The sequence below is a fragment of the Thermobia domestica genome, chromosome 6, assembly GCF_964235325.1.
Source record: "Thermobia domestica chromosome 6, izTheDome1.hap1.1, whole genome shotgun sequence".
Taxonomy (NCBI): domain Eukaryota; kingdom Metazoa; phylum Arthropoda; class Insecta; order Zygentoma; family Lepismatidae; genus Thermobia; species Thermobia domestica.
Window position 1 is genome coordinate 97,768,970 of NC_137459.1, and position 15,781 is coordinate 97,784,750.

At 33.5% G+C, this 15,781-nt stretch overlaps 1 protein-coding gene across 1 annotated transcript in view; it reads left to right on the top strand.

Moving 5' to 3' along the window:
- The first annotated feature begins 623 nt into the window (after positions 1 to 623).
- LOC145688115 (solute carrier family 41 member 1) overlaps positions 624 to 15,781 on the top strand; it is a 227,352-nt gene continuing 212,194 nt past the window's right edge. The window contains exon 1 of the mRNA XM_081761870.1: positions 624 to 849. The gene's annotated coding sequence lies outside the window, so the exon portion shown is untranslated. The remainder of the gene's footprint in view (positions 850 to 15,781) is intronic.

The window sequence follows — 15,781 nt, forward strand, 5'->3', positions numbered from 1 at the left end:
ATAATTAAACCAAAATGTTTCTCTAAAAGTTGAAAGTTTAAGAGTGTAATAAAAAATCGTTCGTTCGTTGCTGTTGTACACATGAGTTGTAGAATTTCCTAATGTGTTTGGGGAACCAACTTTTCAATTACCACAGTAAAGTTAGAAACTATGTGGGCTAGTCTAAAGTTACTTTCCTTGATTTCCTGAATCTGTGAATAAGATATTCTGTGTGATCTTTAAGAAGATTTATAGAGTTTTTTTTTTTTTTTTTTTAATTTATGAACTTCATATAGGGAAAATCCACTAAACACTAAATTTGTAAGTCCATAAGAAGATTAAATATCATTCTTTTATGCCTTTGAGAGCATCCTTCTCTAAAATCACATGGAATTATGGTAGTAATTTTGATAATAAATTGCGCCTCTTTTTCGTGTAATAGTTTGATTAAATGTTTGTAGCCAGAATATGATTCATTTCTGAGCTGAACTGCAGGAAAGTCTAAACACAGGCGATACGGATATGAATCGATGAGCTGGCTATCTGAATCATCCTAGGAGAAAGAAAAAGAAAAGGTATGTTTTAACAACAAAGTTCAATACAAGTCATTTCATTGAAAATGGTTGATGTAGACAGGTGACTTAAAAAAAAAACAACGTGAAAAGTGTTACTGAAAAAGAAATCATAGAAAGAAATTCGTGTGGGCTGAAATATTTACGGAAAATAGGAGAGTCCAAATTTTAAAAATTAATAATAAGGTTTATCAGTGAGTATAAAAGAGTTACTCGAAATAGAAGAAGGAGTGAGACCACAGTGTGGGTTAACAAAAGAGGAGTCAACGGAAGAAAAAATATCTTCTATATTTATTAGGTAAATACTTTTTAGATTTGTATTCTCTCTCTCTCTCTCTCTCTCTCTTTTTTTTTTTTTTTTTTTTTACTTTCTTAAGCTCATATTAAGTTTGTTAAGGAAAATTGTATTATTCACTCAGCGTAGAGTGGTTTGAGGCGATCTATAGAAGTATCTTGTATCTTGTTCCTAAATTTTGAAGGTAATTCAACTCGATACAAATTTGTATTCAAATACGCATCCTAAAGGAAAGTAGGGAGATCAAATACACTTCTCAAATATTTTTCATAAAGCTATTCCTCTTGTGCAATAAACAGCAATTTTAGCTAGTATGTAATAAGTTGCAATATATTATTATTATTTCTTCATGCGCTCTAATGCATCAAATACCTGGTTTGATTCCTGGTTGAAAAGCATTGAACACATTATAGTTTTGCTTACTGCTGAAAAGGAATTCTCATGCTCAACAAACAAACAATTAAATTCTATAATTTCATTCAATTATATCACTCATAGTTCTTCTGACAGAAATATTGTATCATTTTAGGATTGATGGGCCCTATACCATTTTTAATACACGACTCCAAAAGTGCATTATCACCCGCAATGTTTCCTTTCCTGATTTAGTAGGCAACCCAAAAACAGGGCCGTTGCGGTGGTCGAGAATTAGTAAAGCGTTGGACCTACCCTCAATTTTGTTACAAATATATCAGTGTGGCAAACTGCAAATAAGAGAATAAAATAAATTGTTAAGAATAACGATTTTATTATCGTAAGGGCAATGAATGACACAAAACTTACAAAATGATCTTACTTAAGCAATTCAATCAAGAACATTGGGAAAAAATAGATATAAGAGGAAAGCAATTTCTCTTCTTCCCCGAAAAAAAAACTCTTAAGAAAAGGGTTACATAGTGTAAAGGTTTAATATAAAAGCTTAACGCCACAAAAACAAATATCCAAACGAAACAGAAAGAAAGACAAATACAGAATAATTGACACCAGTGGCGTAGCAGACTTGCCGGACTCCCAGGACTTGCAGGATAAAGAGATGAAACTCTATTTGTAAACTCAGTTGTTATATTATTATTATTATTGTTATTATTATTATTATTATTATTATTATTATTATTATTATTATTATTATTATTATTATTATTATTATTATTATTATTATTATTATTATTATTATTATTAAGAACACGTTTCCCTTTCAGAATCTCTGACTCTGCCTAAGAGCATGTTTGCATATAGCGGTCATTACTTAGGCCGCTATACACTATAAGATAGATCCTAGGAAATCTCTTACGATTTGACCTAGAGTCATAATCTCAACGTGTATGGCATCAGATCGCATGTCATTTCCTGTGTTCTGAACGATCCTATGAGATTTCTCTTGCTTAGAGCACGCTCTATTGCGGAAAGACAATTCGTAAGATTTCGATTTAAGCGACATCAAGCGAGAGAAAGTGAAAACAAAACAAGTGAAAACACAACTGATGAGGTATCTTCTGATCGTGCAGGTTTACTTTAAGTGTACCACTCGAAATAATTGTTGAAAATTTATAATTTGTCACTGTTTCCTAAATGATTTGCGTTGACCGACATGAAAATATCTTACATAGCATAGATAAAATCCATCAAGGGGACCACCAAAAGTAATTGTTGATAATCTACAATTCCTTTACGATTTGCGTACAAATACGGGGGCCGGATATAGAGTGTAAAAACTATAGTGCAAAAAACTCAAACCAAGTTGTGCTAGGTGGTTTCTGGAAAGTACGAATGCTATCTAACTGGGGCAGAGCAAGGCGAAACGGGGGCCCGAGCGTCAGCGAGGGGGTGCAAGCGAAGGAAGCAGGCACGTCAGTGAATGTGGTGAAAACGAGTGGGTTATGGCAATGATACGAGTTTGAATCGCACTTGTCATGGTATCGTGGTAGTAGCGCTCCACTTCTAAACTTAAATTATAGCTTCTGTAAACTATGCAGAAATATACCGGTTGTGGAAAATAGTATCACCGGTCATCTTTCATATGCACTCACTTAGGTAAATGTTTCTTCAGAACGGGTCCAGAAGTAGGCAACACATACAAAATTTACAGGAGAAATGCAAGATGCAAGTACTTAGACCTAATACAACCTAACCAAATCTAACCTAATGAAATTAAGTAACTTAAACTAACCTAATATTATTAGAAGTGAGTGAAATTTTATCACTTTTTGAAAATTTTGCTGGTCCCATATACTAATATGATCTAACGTAACATAACCGTATCTAACCTGAACCAGTCGAAACTAAACTAATGTGAATAGAAACTACCAAAATTGTAACATTTCTTAGAAAAATTAGCTGGACCTTTTCTGCCAAACATTGTCTCTCACGTATTTTATCCGTCGTTAAAACATTTATAATGATTTTACACTAATAACCCTACAGTTATAAACATAAAATACAGGTGTATTACTTTGTATTTAATTATGTTGTTTGCAAAAAATATGTTGCTTGCAAAAAATGTCTTTTCATGTAAAGTATTAAATTTTACTTGTAAATCTTCTAAAATGTGGTGCGCCAAAAGTATCCCAGCACCCTTCTGACTTTTATGCTTTTTTCCATTTTTTTTAGAGGTATCCACTTTAACAATATAGCGCCTGATATTAATATTAGTGGGATGTGCAATGTGGTTAGCATAGTAATTCTTCAACTTTGTACTTTTATTAAATAGAACTATTTCACAATGTTGATAAACGTCATTCGGTCACACAGGAAAACTCTTCACGTGTATGGCACAAAAAGGGTAGGATTTCCTACAAGATATGTTATAATATTTTTCCGAAGATAAATCCTAAGATATTTCCTACGATTGATCACGTAGTGTATAGCACGCCTTAAAATAGTTTCTCGCAAAGTCGTCGATACGCCAAGTTCATACTTAGAAAAAATACAATAGTTACATCTCCAATATTGCAACTTCGTTTGTTCGAGACTTAACAGCTTCTGGTCTCTCATTAATTCAAGGAGAAATGAAATTAGTATACCCATGAAAGTCAACTATGCTGGGAGTACACTCACTGGAGAACACAGGTTGAATCATTCAATGACTACTTTTACAGGAATTTCTCCACCCAGACGCTACCTCTTGAAGCTGTATGTTTTCATTCCCTAACCTCGTTTTCTACTACGACTGTTGAATTCAATTAACTTTTGTCAGCTCTACCTGACCATCGTGCTCTTGGACTCGACAATATTTATGCAACGTTCCTCTGCAATACAGCCGCGTCAATTACTTATCCCATGGCGTTTTTATTTAATAGATGTTTTACAGAAGGATTTTCCCCCCAACTTTGGAAACAGGCTAACATTATTCCAATCTATAAATCTGGCACTAAAACTGACGTATGTTCCTATAGACCCACTTCTCTTCTCTCTACGTTGTGAATTTTTTGCGAGAAAATCATTAAGGACAGACTTTACAAGTTCACAGCTCCTTATTTGAACATTGCACAGCATGGCTTCCTGCAACAGAAATCACCAACCTATCAGAATTTCTTATTCATGCTATAAACTGTATTTCAGAAACATCTCAACTGGATGTAATACTCTTAGATTTTTCCAAAGCTTTCGACAAAATTGACACCCATATGCTTCTTTACAAGCTATCCAACAGATTTAATCTTCATAGCAAATTCCTATCTTTACTAAAGGATTATTTTACTAATCGTATGCAACGTGTTGTTATGCCAGATGCTTCATCCAAATTTGTCCCAGTTCTTTCTGGAGTTCCCCAGGTAGAACGAGATACTTTGGATAGATTATTAATTACCTGTACCTTGGGCAGAAAGTGCTCATACATGTGCACTATACTTAATAGAATGTTAATTTAATATTAACAAAAGAAGAATGTTTTTAATATCTGTAAGAGACATTGACAGTGTTATGTAGTTAGTTGCTATGTAATTGTTTATGGATACCTAATCATCTTGTATGTGTGCATGACAATTTGAATGAAAATACATAAAAGTGTATCAACTAATAAACCATTTTGATACCGTTCATCGACTTTATAATTTTGATAGAAAAGGCGAGAATAATAATATGTATAATTATTAAAGATATTTTTACATGCAAACTATTACTACCACTCGAGATTCATATATCAACGATCGAACCAGGTTGACGACTACCCTTGGTGAGTCGTTATAAAAATTTTGGTTTACCTCACCCGGGAATTGCTGTAAATTCATATCCCGAAGCAAAGTAAGGGTGAATTTACTTTTGTAATAAAGTTAATGAATACAAATTTCACAAGACTGAGAAGTGGTAGAATAATTATAAGAAAAATGAACGATGAGGCAATAGAAAATGAATCCAATGATTGTGATAACGGTGAACATAGTGTAGCACCAGGAATGACATTCGAAGAATGAATCTTGCTAGCCTTACAGCGGCAAGAACAATGTCGAAAGGACGATTTTGAAGCCATGAAACAAAATTTGGTCGAGTTAAAGCAGACGATAGAACATAAGTCTGAAGAATCCAACAAGCAATACGAGGAATTAAGTAGACGAATGGAACAGAAGTCAGATGAAACGAAACAGTCAATTGTCCAGATGATGAATCACATCACCTCGCAGTTCGAGGAAAAGTTAAAAAGAATATCTGAGGATTGTCAGGATAAGCACAACCACCAAATCCAAGAAATCAGTGATGTAAAAAAGGATTTAGAAGTAATAGAATCTTCTGTTCAACAGCAAAAGATTCAGGTCATCAGTAATTCTAACAACATACGCGTAAATACACAATTGATAGCTACTCTACAGGAAGAAATTAGGACGCTACAGGTTAAGGACAACACATACCATAATAATATGGGTAGTGATCGCTTGGAGTTTCCCCACTCACCAGAGATGATTTCGCCTTCACCTGTGTCTGATGAGGATATTATTTTGGAAGAAATTCATCCGAAGAGTACAGATGGGCGGAAAAGGGATGGTGCAACGACACATCACGTCATGGATAGGAATTGTCACCCAATAAGTACACGGAATGATAAAAGGAAGGTAAAGTTAAGTGTTAAGATGAGTGAAATACGGGCTATGAGTAAATTCAGTGGTAAATGTAATGAAAACGCTACTTCTTTCCTGGAAAAATTTCAGGACGAATGCAATATAATGTGTATAGATAGATCACAATATATGAAATTAATCCCTCATGTATTACTCCCACCATGTTCTTTATGGTTTAAAGCAGTACGTGATCACATCAATACATATGAGGAATTCAAAGCGGCACTGATCGCGAATTATGAAAATGACTTTTTGCTTGCAAATAGAGATGCCACCATTAGAAATCAACATTTCAATCCTCGTTTGCACAAATCTGTTGTTGAATTTGTTGTAAATACATACAACGAATTAAAAGTCGTTAATCCATTGCAATCGGAATCTAGAATAATAGCATCGATTCGAAATTTGCTCCCATTTAAGTTACAACAGATCTTGTTTTCTACACAATGTATGAGTTTCAATCATTTATTAATGCTTGTCCAATGCTATGAAACTCAATACCATGCTATGAATCAACAAGCAGGAGTAGGTAAAAATAAGAATAATTCAGATCATTTTGTACCTGTTCGGAATCTAAATATCAGAAGTGTGAACGATACGGAACACAACCTAAGCCGAGTAAATTCTAGCAATCAAAACGAGCAAAATAGGCAAAGTTATGTAGGGAATCAGCCTAACCTAATTAATCGTGGTAATCCTGATGTCATATCACCCAACAGAAGTAGACATAAAAACAATCGGAATATAGGGCGAAATTACAGGAATACAACAAGCTACATGGATAGACGTAATTGGAGGTCAAGAGATGGCACTTCGTATCAAAATCAGAATCACGATGAAATACATGTACAACATATTGTGGAACCTAATCATGATTGTGCAGTACAATGTACTTTATTAGAATCATATGCAAGTACGAATGTAAGCTGATTACCGTTAATGAAATTAGGTTAAACCCATATCAGTTATAGATTCTTATGAACTTTTATCTTCAATTTTATGAGTTAATGTTGATAATGAAAACGTCTCTTATGAATACTTGAAGTGCTTAAATATAGTTTTAGATAGACTGGAAAGTTAATTTTCAAATGATTTTTATTCTTTCTTGTTAATGTGAAGAATCATAATTCGATTCATAATTAATTAAAAACAAAGATTATTTATATTAGATTGACTTGTGTTGAAAACTTAACTGCCAAAGATTATGTTAAGTATAAAATTCATTCTATTAAGTTAATTATTCAACGACTGTCTTGAATGAGATTCTTCTATATTTTGATGCCTTATTGATCCAATGTTTATTTTAAAATATCACCCAATATAATTATTATATAATGCGCCCTGGATAATGGTAACTCATGTTTGTTTCTTACGATTTTGACTTCGCACCCTTCAAGGATTAAATAAAAGGCGACGACGTTTTAATAATAAAATATAATAATAATGTAATGAATGATAATGAAATAAATATAATTAATGTAATAAAAGATAAGTATTAATGAAGTGAAAGATTTGTTATAAATGTATCTATATCTATGATATGTAATGAGGATACATACGAGGGGCGATCAAAATGTGATGAACATATGTAATGTAAGACCATTATTGTAAACGGACCAGTGGTTCTTGAAGATAAAAGCCAAGCTTGCTTATGACTTTTATATTCAGTCCAATTGTCGGGCGACATTTTATAGAACGAGATACTTTGGATAGATTATTAATTACCTGTACCTTGGGCAGAAAGTGCTCATACATGTGCACTATACTTAATAGAATGTTAATTTAATATTAACAAAAGAAGAATGTTTTTAATATCTGTAAGAGATATTGACAGTGTTATGTAGTTAGTTGCTATGTAATTGTTTATGGATACCTAATCATCTTGTATGTGTGCATGACAATTTGAATGAAAATACATAAAAGTGTATCAACTAATAAACCATTTTGATACCGTTCATCGACTTTATAATTTTGATAGAAAAGGTGAGAATAATAATATGTATAATTATTAAAGATATTTTTACATGCAAACTATTACTACCACTCGAGATTCATATATCAACGATCGAACCAGGTTGACGACTACCCTTGGTGTGTCGTTATACAGGGTAGTGTTCTAGAACCACTGCTATTTCTTCTTTACATGGATGATCTCCTTTCCTCCTTCTCTTTACCATCTACGAACATTCTTCTCTTTGCTGATGATTGTATAATTTTCCATAAAATCTCTACCATAGATGATGCTCTACTACTTCAACAAATTCTTACTAAACTTACGGACTGGTGTACAACTTGGAATTTAAATCCAAACCCTCAAAAATGTTGTACTCTTAGTATTTCTTTGAAGAAAAATAAAATTTGTTACAAATATTGTAGTAATAACAATCGTATCGAAAGAGTCGCTACACATAAAGACTCGGAGTATTGTTGGATGAGAAACTTACATTTGCTGATCACATCACATTTGCTGTCAAGAGTGCTATGAGAATACTGCGTATGCTTTACAGATTTACTGAAATTAACATCTCGAATCACTCAGTATTTTCTTCAAAGCTTCTGTATCTCCTAAAATCGACTATCGCTCACCGATATGGAATATGGCCTGTGCTTCAAACTTATCCCGTTTTGATTCTGTCCTTAACTTTTTTCTTGCCATTGTCAAACGAAGAGTTCCTTCAGTGCGTAGTCTTAATAAAACAAAGCTCCCAAACAAACTCAATATTCAGACTCCACTTACCCGACGTGTGATAGCGGACTTGCTGTTTCTCCATAAAATTATCAATGGGAGAATTAATTCTGAATTGTCGGTCTCCTTTGTGAATTTTCGCGTACCTTCTTGCCTTACTAGCAGTCATACATTACTTATATAGGTAACGCTCAGATTATCCATTATACAACGTTCCTTATAAATCAGGCTGACATCATTGTATAATAGTTTATTGTCAGATGTTGATATTTTCGACTCTGAAATTCATTTTAAAAACAAGTTAAAGTCTTTGTAAATATCGTTTATGTTCTATGTATGTAAATATATTTTTATATTATTTTTATTTTGTATTTTTTTTCTTTTTTGTTATTTCTTATATGCGTTGTAACATTGTTTCAGTGTAAAATGGACATTGATCTGTATCTGGAACATTTGTAAATAAATAAATAAATGTGTGCACCTTTTGTCAATGAGCGGTTCCAAAAGCGAAATGGGATGGAAATCCCCAAGAGAGATTAACAAAAAAACTTTCTTATGATCAATTCTGCGTCAACGTTCTAAGCTCTTGCTTTTGACAGGTGCATTTTTGTTTCATTTTCGGAAACAGAGAAGTTTTGCGGCTAAGAAATTGAAGTATATAATATGCAAATTTTCAAGTGGATTTATTTATATTGCAGCTTGTGGTAATAAAGAAATTGTCATTAGAAGACATTATTGTAAAAATTAAGTTTTATTTCTTAATCCACCTCAAGTCTTAGGGCCCCCTATACCTAGCCCCCGATATCGATATCAAAAATTAAGGATGTTGATATATGAACGCCGATATATTTGCGATATCGAGGGTGTTGATACATGTCAATATCGATATATCAACATATTGCACAGGCGTAGATAAGAGAAATAATGCTTGGAATATACTGGAATCAACAATCAATATTTAAACATATTCTTCCATTTCTGTATCCAAGGTTGAGGGGTAAGGTGAACCCGAACAAAAATTTTAAGCCAAAAAATTGACAAAATAAAAGTAGTTATACTTTCCTCTTAGTTAAAAACTATTACTGTAATTTACCTTTTACTTCTGTTTCTGATTATCATCACAAATCAACGACAGTGCACATACTTTACATAGTAGAGCAATATACTCGATAATTTTTCACAACTAAGCAAACTGAAAGATGAAATTCCTGCGAAATTGAAGCGGAATGTTCTACAAAATAATGGTAATTCATTGTCCTTATTTATCTCTGTACTGTTGCCACTGACTGAGAGATACAAGACTAATAGAACTAGAAATGAGAGACTCAGACTAAAAGACTTCTGCATTTTGCTGTGATTATCAATTTTTGTTTTTAAAAAATATAAGACTTCTATTCCGGGCTAATTCTGGGTACCGAGGTTTTGAGGTAATCGGTATGCGAAAGTGTAAATTTGTCTATCCCAAATCTCGACAGTTTGTTAATAGATATTTCACATTTCATGTTTCTATCTCTTTGTTGCGAAAAAGCTTGTGGTTGGTCTTATTCATGTTGCATTACTGAACTTATACACTCTGCTCAAAAAAGAAAAAATGCGACAGCTAAGCCGTGCAGCTATGCCACTTAATATATACCTTCTTATACCATAATCGTGTCTCTCTCCTCCTCCGTCTCTCCCATACTAAAATCAGCAACTTCATGAGCACAATCCTAATTTCAAAATTTACATGTATTACTACCAATAAAGAATAAAAATGAGGCGAAACAAGATTCATAAGTTGATGTAGGGAGAAACGTAAACATATCTCCATGAAAAAATGAAACCAATTGACATCTATTAGATGTACAGAAGTAAGACAGAGAGAGAGAAAAGGGACAGAAGAAGAAAAAGTAAAGGGACAGAGAAAAATAGGAAAAAAATAGATTTTACTTATTTCCTTGACATAAAGTATGTGTTTTTGTTTGTGTGTGTGTGTGCTTGTGTGTGAGTGAAAGAGAGAGACAGCGAGAATAGAGAGATGAACGATACGGTAAGGAAACGTCAAGAAAGATGAATAGAGAGAAATAAATAGAGATGAATATAAATATGAAAACTAATTATCATTACAATGTATGATGAAGAACGCACACACTGTTTAATCGGATTAGCCTTGTAACTTATCTAACCGCAGATGAATCTCTGTTCGTAGCGAATATTTTATGGGAAAAATGATACTACTTGATGGGGATTCGAACGGAGATTTTACGTTTAGAAGTCAGGCACGATACCAATACACCAACGCTTCCTGTACCCGAAGCATGTTTAACAAATGGTATAGTGGTTCTTTCTAAGAATTATAACATGAAAAGTAGCTACTACAGATAAACTAACTGCTTCGAATTGTCCTAGTAGCCCCATGGTTATGATTTGCCCATTCCCAACCAACATTCGTAAATAGTCTCTATCCTACTATAGGTGTTTGCTTCCACATTCTTACGTTGTTCGTTTAATATGAAAAGTCACTCTTCTATTCTTCACGATTAATTTGTGAAGAATATAAACTTTGGTTTGAAAGTCCAGTACGTTTCCTCTACACTATCCTCCCAACTAAAACAAAAATCCAAATATTACTAAGTTCAGTTCTGCTCTTTGGAACGAACCCTCTTATTCCTGTAAGGTTATTTACACCAAAGTGCACTCCAATATTCTTTTATTCGACGACCTGGAGAAAAATTAGTGCCCACTAATAAACGAAATACCATACAATCCAGAGAAAATTACAGAAATAATAACATGCTATGAGTAACAGAAATAATAGCATACTATTCAGTAATTTCGTCATGCAAGTTCAAAAGTACGCTTATAGTAATAATAATAATAATAATAATAATAATAATAATAATAATAATAATAATAATAATAATAATAATAATAATAATAATAATAATAATAATAATAAATGTTCATCTTCATTGAGTTGTCACAACAATGAATAATAATATCAATTTGCTTCTATACTTGTGATACCACGTATAGATACATTATAAGGAGACAATGTAGCCAACATTCTTTCAAGATTAGGAAGTTGTCCCATTTTCTCTTCCGTTTCTGGAAAATCCACACACGTGGTGTTTATCCACCAAAATCCATGTGGCATGAGAATCGATCTTATGTATACATAAAAGTCGGAAGCAGTACTCACCATGTTTTTGTCGAATATCCGTGTGTGTAGCGTTACAAAATTATTTACTTACGTCTTCGTGCGCGTGGACATGGGTTCAAGTCCGTTGGTAACTATAGAACACAGTTGTTCTTATGATACTTTAGCCAAAATTGTAAGTCCCATCGTTAGAAGCTTAGCTGTTCGTTTTAGTCTTTCGTAGTAATTATTATTGATAATGTTTAGTAACAGCAACAGCATTTGTCTTTGCGTATTGATGTTATTATTTTTCTTTATGTCAAAACTTGTTGAAATACCCGCACTTCGCACGGGTCATACAAGATATTTGTGGAAACAAACTGAACATCAAAAGAAGAAACTCTTATTTTACTCATGGATATGACACCTATCGGTCATTTTGGATTATTTTTACATGTCTTTGTATCCCTCCTCGGTGACTCCCGGCCTTCAGCCGAATGGGTTGAATGTGGAAGTTAATGCTATCGGAGGTTCACCACTGATCTTAGCGATCGCAAAAACTATGTATTTGACACCAAGATCGGTCATTTTCTTCTTCTTTTATATGTCCCGGTAAACGCTCCCCTGAGACCCCCTTGTTCGGATATTGAAACAACGCTTCGCCTTGGTTTTGGACCTCGACCAAGGTACCAGTCACCAAAACTTAGTAACTTTCGGTCCAGTCGTCTGGTCCCCAGGTCGCACACAAACCGACAGACACACACAGAGGCAAACAAACAAACTCTTTATTGTATTTATATTAGTTTAGAATTAGAGTTACAATTGGAATAGAATACACGCAAATAAATGCTGCCATAATTACTCTTATTTTGAATTTATACGTCATTTACAATTGGTAAAGAAGAGAAATTTAACGTTCCGATGTAGCTGCAAAAAGTAAAAACCAAAGTAGAAGTATTGGTGTTCGAACCCATAGTCATGGACAACAAAAGTATTATAACCACATGTCAGAAGCTTTTTTTCTACCTAACGTTCTCAGTAAGTTGATTAACTAATTGTTAGGTTTTAGTTCAGTTTTACTCGTTTTTCCTGTAAGCTATAACGACAAGGGATACAACACACAAATATCAAGGACAGTTAAAATTCCGAAAGCTCTCTCATCGGAAAGTCCCTTAGCTATGATAATTACGCTTAGTAAGGTTTAATTTATTCAGTTCTGTACTACTTACAGCAATTTTATGAGGATTTTTCTTTCCTGATGTCAGAGAACTTGAAAATGTGTAGATAGTTTTGATGTATTCAAAATCCCCCGGGGTAGGATGACCATAATTTCTGGATATTTTTAAGAATGGTGTGTGTTTATTGAGAAGTTAAGAAAAGCCTAATCTTAAATTCCAAAAATGCTTATGCTCATTTTCTATACTTAAAATATATTTGTATATTATTGTCTTAATTATTTTCCTGAGTAAAATATTCTTGCGGAGAACACCTTATCGCTATTGATTTTTTTCATTAATATCAGCGCAAGACTGAATTGCAAGCCAAGCACTTGACCAAACACAGCGAAATTTTCCAGTCTTCCATTTTCCCTAAAATTTCGGGCATTAGTTAATCCCAGACAATTTTCCGGACCGGGCTTGAATCTAGTACGTATGGTAAGCCTACCCGGGGGAAACCTTGAAATCATCACTAAGTTTAATGAAGATGAAAAACGGAAATAAATCTATTTCCTCGACAGTGATAATACAGTGCAGCATATGTTCTGTACAGTCGGTTTGTACATTATGATGAATCCACACACTAGCGGATCTAGAAGCGTCGTTTGTTGGAAGCAGATTGCTTCCTGGACGAATAATTTAGGCTTTAAAAACGTAAAAGTTTTGCATCAATTCAGAATAACGTAGTGCTGCACTATTTTATATAGAGTGTTTCAAAACAACACCGCCAACGTTTGGGAGGCGATTCCTGATATAGGGTTGCCATATTATTTTATTTTAGCGGATACCACCAGATTTTCAGGGCTTATATTCGTTCCCCGCTTAATCATCTCTTAATCACGAAAAACCACCCGCTTTTTTGGATTGAAGAAAAATCTAAGACGACTTTGTTGATAAAATGTTGTTATATTCAACGTAAATCGCTATATTTCTGTGTCAATCTCAATCGCGAGTGGACAGATGACAGATACAAGATAAACGTAGAAACTGTCAAATTATTACTACTGGTTTTGTATAATATGAAAGACCTATCATGCGTAGAATTTTATGATAAGATTTTATGCAATAGAGATTTTTTAAACAAAGTTAATGGGAATGAAAAATGTAAAAAAAAAAAAAAAAAAATTGTCATAATCATACAAATTTTGGTTCCACCCATGAATACTAATGTATGATCTCATGTGTGTGCGTATTTCTTTGATAACATTCTGTTCAGTTGAAATGTACAAGTCTATGTTGTTACATAATCTATATGTTCAACTAGTCTTTATATATTCAGAAATGATTGCAAATTGAACTACGTAGCATTATGCTACGTATCCTTAGAATTTTGTTTAGATTAGATTCATTACTAGTATTTTTTTCTTTTAAAATGTTTACATTGTATTTCATATATTGTAAAACTGTGGTAATTTCGTATGGTAATATGATTTCAAATAGAAATCTTTGAAAAGGATTATAAATTTTATGAGATGGACCAAGGCTCTTAAATATGTTGTATCTTTCTTACGATAAATATTTAGAAATTAATTTGTATTTCTTAGAGAGAAAACCGTATGAACAACATCTGCCATATATCGCTTGCTTTTTTTTAAACAACTTGTCTTACGGATGTCCTTATTAGAGATATCTTACTGTAATACATACTTAATACCTATTTTACAATTCGATACTCACATTTGTTGAACTTAATAAAACATTAAAGGCAATAATTAAATTTGCTTTACTTTAGTTTTGTTAGAAAAGTACATTCGAAGTGTCAGTTAACAACGAAATCACTAAAAAAAAAAATGGTCAGAAGGTTCGTCAGTATTTGTAATACACAAGTTCACATCAGTACTTACAGTTTAGAATCCCCCACTTTTCTAATTTCAAAATATGGCAACCCTATTCTGAGACCAAGATAAAACAAAAAGTATAGACCAACCTGGGTGCACAAATGGAGTTATAGGCCACCGAACTTTATAGGTTCATAGCTCCAATACTATAGGATCTACCGTAGTCGGGTCAAAATTTTATTTAGGAGCTGCCAAATATCCAAGTGCCCTGTCCAAATATCCAAGTTTCAGAATGATCCAAATATCCCATATGATCTTTTCTTGACATTTTCACTACAGTGACTGAAACACAATTTCCAGCACCGCTTCAGCTTAAATTAGCAGTATAGAAAAATTTGATTACAACCGAAGTGCAATGTAATCGCAATCGGATTCAAAGACATTGGCTTCTTGTTTCGGAAAAGAAAGAAACAATGATAAGTAGTCTATTGTATGCAGGACACGACAGGAGAGATAGGGTCTAATATTTCTTTCAACAACTGCAAAGCAAGTAACTGCACGACCATCTTTCTTTGAAAGTCTGTTTGCAACAATATATGAAGCAGCTGAGAGAACTCTTGAGGAAATAATGTTTTTCTTTTTTTCCTTAAGAACTGATCGGAAGTTATTTTAATTTGATATGGAAATTGAATCAGAGCCATTGAAATGTAAGTCAGAGCCTGTATGTTTTCCCCTTTTTCCCCTTCATCCCTTTTGTCCTTCCCTGGTTCGATCCCCGACCAAGTAAGTTTTTGGTGAACCTTACTTTCTGTCCGTGGTTTTCTCGGGTACTCCCGTTTACTCCCACATTCTTATTCCACCAATTATTCCATCATCATTCACTTGCCTTAATCATCCTTCTCCCTTAGCCTAACAGACATAATAGTAGGTCATTAAACTGGAAGATTTCATTTCATTTCATTTTCCTTTAGTCTCCGTTGTGCCATATGTAAAGTTCTCGATTGTGTATAGCACCATGTCATGAGGTCATATAGGGATGTGGAAAATTCTCCAAACTTTCTTGATCTCAGTTGTAGATGAATGTGGTG